The sequence below is a fragment of the Sapajus apella genome, unplaced genomic scaffold, assembly GCF_009761245.1.
Source record: "Sapajus apella isolate SASKATOON/1434 unplaced genomic scaffold, GSC_monkey_1.0 scaffold12, whole genome shotgun sequence".
Taxonomy (NCBI): Eukaryota; Metazoa; Chordata; class Mammalia; order Primates; family Cebidae; genus Sapajus; species Sapajus apella.
This window is the reverse complement of record NW_022436952.1, coordinates 27,364,255-27,373,479: the sequence shown is the minus strand read 5'-3', so window position 1 is coordinate 27,373,479 and position 9,225 is coordinate 27,364,255. Positions and strand designations below refer to the sequence as shown.

Sequence of the window (9,225 nt, the reverse complement as noted above, 5' to 3'; positions counted from 1 at the left end):
TTGCACTCCAGCCTGGGAAAAAAGAGAAAAACCCCGTCTCAAAAAAAAAAAAAAAAAAAAAAAAAAATTAATCAATATCCCCCTCCCTCTCATGCCTGGGATGCCGGGTCCACCCTCGAGAGGCCCTCCACCTCGGAAAAAAAAATTAATCAAGATCATAAAAATTTTATCTATGTACAAATAGAAATTTTTTTTCCTTGGAGATGAAATTTTATAGAACATGCCATAAATGACAGATGTATTACCAGTGAATGAATAGCATTCTGTGTTCTTCCTTAAGGCAAAAACAAAATTTTAGAAGGAAATAAAAATTATGTTCATAATACATTTAAATCACAAACCATAGTACTCATCATGCAGTCAGTGTAACTGACACCATATATAACATTCAGGCACCAGAAAAACATAAACCCTTTTTGCTGTTTTGTTTTGTTTCCTGAGACAGAGTCTGGCTCTGTCGCCAGGCTGAAGTGCAATGGTGCAATCTCGGCTCACTGCAACCTCCACCTCCTGGGTTCAAGTGATACTCCCACCTTAGTCTCCCGAGTAGCTGGGGCTACAGGTGCATGCCACCATGCCCAGCTAATTTTTTGTATTTTTAGTAGAGATAAGGTTTCACCATGTTGGCCAGGATGGTCCCTATCTCTTAACCTCATGATCTGCCCGCCTCCTCCTCCCAAAGTGCTGGGATTACAGGTATGAGCTACCTTGCCTGGTCTATAAACTGTTTTTATCCTTTGAAGTGATGTAAAGTCATTGATACTCCATGAAGTTATCCTTTTCAGATGAAGTCTTCCTACTGTATCTCTCATTAACGATAGTACAGATGTGTCGACATCCTTGGGATTTTTTATTATGATTAGACTAACTATATCCATCTCATGGGTCTCTTCTTTGATAAGCTGCATTTCCCCCTTTCCTCCATTATCCACAGTGTTAGTAATGATTAGAACTAAAACAGACTTAATTACAGTACCTTTCAAATAGGTACTAAATATAGGTTTTTGTTCAGTCAACTGTGACTGTCGATGAATCACAGGAGTATTTAAAACAAAATGCGTAAGATTCTATTAAATTATTGCTGGGACTTACGCCCGGTGCGTTGGCTCACGCCTGTAATCCCAGCACTTTGGGAGGCCGAAGTGGGCGGATCACCTGAGGTCGGGAGTTTAAGATCAGCCTGACCAGCATGGAGAAATCCATCTCTTCTAAAAATACAAAAACTTAGCTGGGCATAGTGGTGCAAGCCTGTAATCCTAGCCACTTGGGAAGCTGAGGCAGGGGAATGGTTTGAACCTGGGAGGCGGAGGTTGCGGTGAGCCAAGATTACGCCATTGCACTCCAGCCTAGGCAACAAGAGCGAAACTGTTTCAAAAAATAAAATACAATAAAATAAATAAAAATAAAACTTATTGCTGGGACTTAAGCTTTTTATGTAGGTATTTATAAACAAAGGCAATTTATATTTGGAGAATAAATTTTTACTTTTAACAAACTCAACTTTGTTCTGCCACATCAGTATCAAACTGGCAGTACTCGAAACACTGAGATTGACAAGTATAGTATACATATTGTGCCCATTCATTTTGAAACAAGAAAAAGCATTGCTTCTGTAGGGCGAGGCAAAAAAGATCAACCCAAACTTGAGACCTAATAGTTTCAGCCAAGATCAAGAGGAAATCCTCTGACTCACTTTTTGTACATTTCTCAAAGTGTCAATCTGTGCTTTCTTTCATTGGTTCTTTTCCCCAAACTCTCCTTTTTCCTTCCTTCAGAGACCTAGATGCCTGCCACTAATTAGATACATTAATATGGATACAAAGACAATATGCTAGTTAACATAGAATATATGTTACTTAGTTATTGAATTATTTGGTGAATAATGTTCTGTTTTTCAGGCTTTTTTTTTTTTTTTTGAGACGGAGTTTCACTCATGTTACCCAGGCTGGAGTGCAATGGCACGATCTCGGCTCACCGCAACCTCCGCCTCCTGGGTTCAGGCAATTCTCCTGCCTCAGCCTCCTGAGTAGCTGGGATTACAGGCACGCGCCACCATGCCCAGCTAATTTTTTGTAGTTTTAGTAGAGACGGGGTTTCACCATGTTGACCAGGATGGTCTTGATCTCTTGACCTTGTGATCCACCCGCCTCGGCCTCCCAAAGTGCTGGGATTACAGGCTTGAGCCACCGCGCCCGGCCTTTTTCAGGCTTATTATAATAATTTACTAGTCTAAAAGAACCTAGAAAGTAAGACTTTCAAACCTTCCATATTTGTGTTTATAATTAGCCAAGTAAGGGCAATTACATTATTTTTAGAAATAATGATTTTATGAGTTAAAAGGACACATACCAAATTAAAGAGAGGTTGCCTCTTACAGGAAGAGAAGGGATAGAAAATGGGGCAGGAGGGAAGAGGATAAAGGCTACTTTGAAGGCTTTAATCTATTGATGCTGTGTTACTTTTATATAAAATATTTATATTTGAAAATTTCTCAAAATAAAAATGTAATTAAAAAAACTGTAGACACTCAAATATGATCTTCATGACAGCCAACCAATTTCCTCTGTATATTCTCTACAAAAAATTGCAATGTGAGGAGTTTCCAGTGGTGACATACCAGTAACTTTCTTTCTTGCATCTTTAAAAGTCCCAATTATTGGCTGGGTGAGGTGGCTCATGCCTGTAATCCCAGCATTTTGGGAGGCCGAGGTGGGTGGATGATGAGGTCAGGAGTTCCAGACCAGCCTGGCCAAGATGGTGAAACTCTGTATCTACTAAATATACCAAAAACTAGCTGAGTATAGTGGTGGGCGCCTGTAATCCCCGCTACTCGGTACTGGGGAAGTTGAGGCAGAGAACTGCTTAAACCTGGGAGGTGGAGGTTGCAATGAGCTGATATTGGGCCACTACACTACAGCCTGGGTGGTAAGAGGCTCAAAAAAAAAGAGAGACCCAATTTTCCAATAAGTCATGGAGAAAATGACCAATCTTTCTGAGGTAGTCCAAACCAGGTTATAATTTTTCAAAAGATCCCATAAGTACGTATTTTTTTTTTTTTTTTTTTTTTTTTTTTTTTTTTTTGAGACGGAGTTTTGCTCTCGTTACCCAGGCTGGAGTGCAATGGCGCGATCTTGGCTCACCGCAGCCTCCGCCTCCTGGGTTCAGGCAATTCTCCTGCCTCAGCCTCCTGAGTAGCTGGGATTACAGGCACGCGCCGCCATGCCCAGCTCATTTTTTGTATTTTTAGTAGAGGCGGGGTTTCACCATGTTGACCAGGATGGTCTCGATATCTTGACCTCGTGATCCACCCGCCTCGGCCTCCCAAAGTGCTGGGATTACAGGCGTGAGCCACCGCGCCCGGCCCTCATAAGTACGTATTACTATTGTAACTGATATATCTTTGAAGTCCAGAATCCACTTCTACCTGTGTAACAAGACCTTCACAAAGATACCTTACAGTATAAACATAATTCATCTTATATTCTCAGACATGAAATATTTTCATCTGCAAAGACTTCTGTAACTATTAGACTCTTCAAATCTCTCAAAGCTACATGAATATATTCTTCTATAAAATTATAAAACATTAATCATTTTTATTTGTTCTTCAGTAGTGAGAAATGAGAGGATATATAAATGGACAATGACCAGACCGTATATGAAGACAGAACTCTGACCTACAATCTCTTCAGCAACCAGCCTGGAAATCCAAATTATAATCTTGGCAGCAATCACCCCAGGACAGCGAGGATTTCATTAATGACTATCAGCTTCTCTATTTTTGTGCCCCAATCCCTACATCCTTTCAACTCAGGGCCAACCAGAGAAAGCCAACTATGTTCCTGAATTAATTCCCAAGATACTCTGCTTTTAGATAGTTGGCCTTCAACTTCCCCATGCCAACAACCTCCAATCAGAGCACACCTTAATGTCTTTTTTTTTTTTGCTATAAAACTTGCCTAACTCCTTTTTGAGTCTGCCCAATGAAAGTGACGTTGGCTGACTTCCTTGTTACAGCAAGATTTGAATAAATGAATTATGCTGGTTCTCATTTGGGTGGCCTTGTTTATTTTCACAGTAGTGTGAAAATCATGCAAAAAGAAAAGTAACACTAGGCTGGTCATGGTGGTTCACACCTGTAATTCTAGCACTTTGGGAGGCTAAGGCAGGCAGATTGCTTGAGCTCAGAGTTCAAGACCAGCCTGGGCAACTTGGCAAAACCCCGTATCTACAAAAAATACAAAAATTAGCCAGCATGGTGGTAGGGACCTGTAGTCCCAGCTACTTGTGGGGGCTGAGGGAGGAGGAGTCACTTGAGCCTGGAAGATCAAGACTGCAGTGAGCTAAGACTGTGCCACTGCACTCCAGCCTGGGTGACAAGTGAGACCTTCACACACACAGACACACACACAGACACACACACACACAAATTAATACTATAGTGTTAATACTATAGTGTTTTGAGCATTTTCTTCTGCTCTAACCAAGATGATGTTTCAGTCTTGCTACCTCTACAACAGTCTTGTAGCTCTTGTTCTGTTTGCCAGCTAGCCCACCTGAACCAACTTGCTTCATTAGATACATGGTTTTCCACTGCTTTGAAAATAAATTTTGTATTCTTCAGTGTTTGATATTTTAGACTCAAATTGGTGTAGTTTCTTCCTTGGGAACTGTGATCATTTTAAAACAAAGAAAAGATTCTGCTTTATTTTAGAAAAGCATTAATGCTGATGGCATAATATAGAACTAAATCGTGCAATAAAATATTTGCTATCCATCTGTGGATATATATGCAGCAAACATCAGAGGGTAATCCCTAAGTTTCGTTGATATTAAAGAGAGAAATCATATCAACTTACAGAGTTACTAAAATTTATCTATACTACATTGAAGTTGTTTTTGAATAAAATGTGAGCTTAGGCCTATGATGGTGTGAAATTAAACAATTCAAATTTAGAGCTGTCAGAATTTTAGATTATTTTGAGCCCTGAGAGGAATGTGGTTATGTGACCTGACTCAGTAGCATGCAGCTGCAACGTCTGCTTTTCCCTGTAAATGACTAGGAAAAGCCTTGCAGCTCCACAGATCTCTTTAGATTATCACCCCTGCTCACCTAATGTTAAAGCAAGCTTCCTTGAAATGTTAACAAGCTGTAAGCAATCACTATAATACATGCAATGACCTTGTATGGAAAAATGTCACAACCCTGTTAATTGCCTATGTAAGTGAAACCTTAACTTCCCCACTTTGGAACACTTGCCCCCATGTGTTTGGAGTCTGTTTTTCCTAGGTGGCGGTCATTTTTTATTTGTTTTTAGTAGCAAGAGATTGAAGGATATACAAATGAACAATGACCAGACTATACATGAAGACAGAACTCATTCAGCAACCAGCCCACAAAAACAGACAGTGATCCGACCACACTGTGTTTAAATAAACCCTATACTTTATCATCTTTTCTGAATCTCATTATTTAAGGTTGACATTTTGATGACCACAAAGGGACTCAAAGCAGACCTCCAATGATATCTGTCACTTTGCTGACAATTGGAATGCTGGTACCAACATAAATGATTTTCATTCACCCAACCTTGCCAGAGTCCATGGAAATCTCTAGTAAGGTATCTCTCAGGGTCTGAACCTCCCAGCTTGGTAGAGAGTCAAACATTATTATTATTATTATTATTTTTGTTTTTCTTTCTTTTTTTTTTGTGAGACAGTCTCGCTCTGTCGCCAGGCTGGAGTGCAGTGGCTCAATCTCGGCTCACTGCAATCTCTGCCTCCTGGGTTCAAGCGATTCTCCTGGCTTAGCCTCCCAAGTAGCTAGAATTATAGGTGCACATCACACTCTAGAATTTTTTTATTTTTATTTTTAGTAGAGACAGAGTTTCACCATTTTGGCCAGTATGGTCTCGATCTCCTGACCTTGTGATCCACCTGCACTGGCCTCCCAAAGTGCTGGGATTACAGGTGTGAACCACCACGCCCGGCCTACTTTTCTTTTACTTTTTTTTTTTTTTGTGTGTGACCATACGGCCTGGTTCTTTTACTTATTTTTTGAGACAGAGTCTCACTTTGTTGTCCAGGCTGGAGTGCAGTGGTGACGATCGTGGCTCACTGAAGCCTCAACTTCCCAGGTCCAAATGATTCACTCACCTCAGTCTCCTGAATAGGTGGAACTACAGGTGTGCACCTTGATACTTGGCTAATTTTTTGTAGAGACAGAGTTTTGCCATATTGTCCAGTCTGTTCTTAAACTCCTAGGCTCAAGCAATCCAACTGTCTCAGCCTCCCAAAGTGCTGAGATTACAAGTTTCTTCTTCAGTAACTAAAATTACAAAAGGCTCTTTATGAGGACAAAATAAGTCCCAAAGATGAAAGACACTGTTCTTGCCAACTGAAAGGCACCTTAGGCTACTGAGGTCTGTGTGGGAGTGCTGGAGCTTATTGCTGATGACATGAAACAGTGTTACAGGAAATCCCTTAAGAAAAGCATACAGAACCAGGCACAGTGGCTCATGCCTATAGTCCCAGCACTTTGGGAGGCCAAGGTGGAAGGATCACTTGAGCCCAGAAGTTTAAGACTAACCTGGGCAACATAGTGATAAATAAGATAAAGAAGAAATTAGCCAGGTGTGGTGCTATGCACCTGTAGTTCCAGCTACTTGGGAGGCTGAAACAAGGGAGGATCACTTGAGACCAGGAATTCGAGGCTACAGTGAGCTATGATCATATCGCTACACTCTAGCCTAGGTGACACAGCAAGACCCTATCTAAAAACAAACAAACAAATAAAGCCTATACAGGGAACCTTGCTTAATTAAATGAGCACACATAACCTTGCTTAATTAAATGATCACCTACTGCCTTAAGCACCCAAGTCTCTTGGGATCACCAAGACACATAAAAGGGAAGAACCAACTTAAGGGTGAAACCTTGAGAAGCTAGTCCCACAGGTAGCACCAGGCAAGCACACTTGATCCCAAATATTTCCCACTAAGTTGTTTGGTCATTAAGAAGAAAATCTAAAGTCTAGGTGATCATGCATCTAAAACCAAGTATTCCTCCTGAAAAAGAGATCCACCACTGGAAATGTAAGCTGGATTCATGTTTAATACTTATGGCACATCTTCACGTAAATATTTAGAAAACTGGTCATGCAGGCTAGGTGTGGTGGCTTACGCCTGTAATCCCAGCACTTTGGGAGGCCGAGGCGGCCAGATCACCAGATCAGGAGTTCAGGACCAGCCTGACCAACATAATGAAACACTGTCTCTACTAAAAACACAAAAATTAGCCATGCTTGGTGGTGTGTGCCTGTAATCCCAGCTATGTGGGAGGCTGAGACAGGAGAACTGTTTGAACTGTGAGGTGGAAGTCGCAATGAGCCAAGATTGTGCCACTGCACGCTAGCCTGGGCGACAGAGCAAGACTCCGTCTCAAAAAAAAGAAAGAAAGAAAATTGGTCATGCGTAATTTGCAATGACCCCAAATTACAGTGGCCGAAATGGGGGTACCTTTGAAATACCTAAACCAGTTTCTCTGTATACTCAATTTTTTAAAATCCAGCTCTCATTATCCTAAGTGAACTAACACAGAAACAGAAAACCAAATATTGCATGTTCTCACTTATAAGGGGGACCTAAGCATCAGGTACATATGGACCTAAAAAAGAGGAAAACTAACACTGGAAACTACTTAGGCATAGGCAAGGTCTAAAAAACTACATATTGGGTACTATGCTCACTATCTGGGTAATGGGATCATTTGCACCCCCTAACCTCAGCATCATACAATATACACATATAACAAACCTACACAGGTACCCCCTGAATCCAAAATAAAAGCTGGCTCTAAAATAAAACAAAATAACTGGGAGAGCTATTTTCTTTTTTTCTTTTTTTTTTGATTTTGAGACGGAGTTTCGCTCTTGTTACCCAGGCTGGAGTGCAATGGCGCAATCTCGGCTCACCGCAACCTCCGCCTCCCGGGTTCAGGCAATTCTCCTGCCTCAGCCTCCTGAGTAGCTGGGATTACAGGCGCGGGCCACCATGCCCAGCTAATTTTTTGTATTTTTTTTTTAGTAGAGACGGGGTTTCACCACGTTGACCAGGATGGTCTCGATCTCTTGACCTCGTGATCCACCTGCCTCGGCCTCCCAAAGTGCTGGGATTACAGGCTTGAGCCACCGCGCCTGGCGGGAGAGCTATTTTCCATGATACTTAGAAGCTTTCTGATAAAGTCATTTCTTTGCAAGAGGAAATGAGAAAATCGTCTAAAATAATTTTGAATTGAAAAACATAGCTGACAGTTCTTCTCCTTTAGCTCCTTCCTCTCTTTGTCCCTCCTTGTCAGAACTTCCTTGTTTATCAGATTACCTTCCCTTCCTCCTCCTCCTCCTCCTCTTCCTGCTGTTATGGCTCCATTTAAGGAACCCTATGTCTAGTAAAGGAGAACCTGCTTTGATTTCTCAACCATGCTCAAAGGTAGAACTTAAAGGTATAATTAAAGAATTTCCTACTGGGTGCAGTGGCTTGTGCCTATAGTCCCAGCTATTCAGGAGGCTGAGGCTGGAGGATCTCTTGAGTCCAGGAGTTCTGGGCTGTAGTGTGCTATGCCGATCGGGTGTCCGCACTAAGATCGGCATCAATATGGTGACCTCCCAGGAGTGGGGGACCACCAGGTTGCCTAAGGAGGGGTGAACTGCCCCAGGTCGGAAACAGAGCAGGTCAAAACTCCTGTGCTGATCAGTAGTGGGATCATGCCTGTGAATAGCCACTGCACTCCAGCCCAGGCAACATAGCGAGACCCCATCTCTTTTATTTTATTTTTTATTTTTATTTATTTATTTTTTTTTTTTGAGACGGAGTTTCGCTCTTGTTACCCAGGCTGGAGTGCAATGGCGCGATCTCGGCTCACCGCAACCTCCGCCTCCCGGGTTCAGGCAATTCTCCTGCCCCAGCCTCCTGAGTAGCTGGGATTACAGGCACACGCCACCATGCCCAGCTAATTTTTTGTATTTTTAGTAGAGACGGGGTTTCACCATGTTGACCAGGCTGGTCTCGATCTCTTGACCTCGTGATCCACCCATCTCGGCCTCCCACAGTGCTGGGATTACAGGCTTGAGCCACCGCGCCCGGCCCCCATCTCTTTTAAAAAAATAAAAATATATATATATAAAGGCCGGGCGCGGTGGCTCAAGCCTGTAATCCCAGCACTTTGGGA

At 42.1% G+C, this 9,225-nt stretch overlaps 1 long non-coding RNA gene across 1 annotated transcript; it reads left to right on the top strand.

Annotated features, from left to right (window-relative positions):
- The first annotated feature begins 2,887 nt into the window (after window positions 1–2,887).
- Window positions 2,888–4,051, top strand: LOC116553295. Its single transcript, XR_004269691.1, has 2 exons — window positions 2,888–3,042; window positions 3,372–4,051. It is a non-coding gene; the product is annotated as an uncharacterized LOC116553295 (long non-coding RNA).
- The last annotated feature ends 5,174 nt before the right edge of the window (window positions 4,052–9,225 follow it).